Source organism: Triticum dicoccoides, chromosome 1B (genome assembly GCF_002162155.2).
Source record: "Triticum dicoccoides isolate Atlit2015 ecotype Zavitan chromosome 1B, WEW_v2.0, whole genome shotgun sequence".
Lineage (NCBI taxonomy): Eukaryota > Viridiplantae > Streptophyta > Magnoliopsida > Poales > Poaceae > Triticum > Triticum dicoccoides.
The window spans coordinates 652,034,708-652,036,056 of record NC_041381.1 but is presented as its reverse complement, the minus strand read 5'-3'; positions in this window follow the sequence as shown (position 1 = coordinate 652,036,056).

Here is a 1,349-nt window from a genome sequence, read left to right as displayed (position 1 = left end):
AGGCGAGTCGGGGGAAAAAACCTTGACTTTTCCCCTGTCGGTGTGGGCTAGGCGTGCTTTTCCCTAGCGCCGGAGCCCCCAACGGCTCCCCACCGCGCCGGGTTCGGCCTGTGACCGCTGGGCGGAAAAAAGGTCCGAACCGGCGATTTTCGGCGTCCTGGGGGCGCGACTGGGCCATTTTTTCGGCGCCGGCGCCGAAAAAGTGGCCTGGGGGGGCCTGTTGGGGGCGCGGCTGGAGATGCCCTAACTTGGAGTAGTCTGTTTTTGTTGTCCATTGGTTGAACCGAGCATAATTAATGCATTTTATTACTAATTTATATGTAGAAATGGAAGATAAAAAGCTATTTTTTCTTAAGAGTTTATACCTAATGCTTAATACTTTTTGTTAACCGTGCTTTAGTACATGAAGATCATTGAAACAATGTTGCTAATGATGTAGAATATGATTATCTGGCCATTAACTTGTTTGTTGACATATATGCCTAAAAACATTGTGCTCTTCTTTAACTTGGCCCGCCCAACTTTTTCTTTGAAGCTCCGCCACTGTATATACGAGACTTACATATCTCTCATCTTTGTTAGCTCTTTATGAAACTCATATACTGTGAGAATGTGATTTATCATTCAGTAATTGTTTGTCAATGCATTTTTAGCATGTGACCATTCTACTTGCATGTATGGTGAAAGTTACTAAATGAGAGAGTTGTGGAACGACAAACGCATTTTCAAGCAGGCTAATCTTGAATTATCCAAAGTGACCAAACTTCCTGTAGTGCATTTTGCTTTTGGGCAGATTCGAAAATAGGCTGCCTAAGCTCCGGAATTAGCGATTTTGATGCTTCTGACTTTGGGCTCACTCGCAATTCATTTGCAGAATCGATTCTGGAGGAACCGTGTTCGGAAGCTTGCTCTTTGTTTATGATTCCACTGCTGGAAGGGCTAGAACCTGCGAATCAGAAGCAGTTGCACAAACAAAGGCCCCCCCATTCATAGTTAACATCAATTGACTACCAAGTAAACAACAGACAGCTTTCCAGATTCATTGCATCATGAAAGATGTGAAAAATCCATATTGACTTTAACTGAGTTCTCTTCTTTTTCTGCGAGAATTTTAGTCAAGTTTTCAGCTCCCTTGAGAGATTAGGAATGAAATATTAGAGAAAGTTGAGGCACAAAATGGGAAATTATTGATAGTAAATGACTGTTGATGTACAAAATCCACATGAATTGTGTTCCTTCAACAGAACATGTGCGGATTTTGTACATGAACAACGTTCTAGATCGATTGTGTTCATCCTACTAAACTATTCGGTTTGGTACAGATTTTTTTTAATATAAAGCAACAAAGC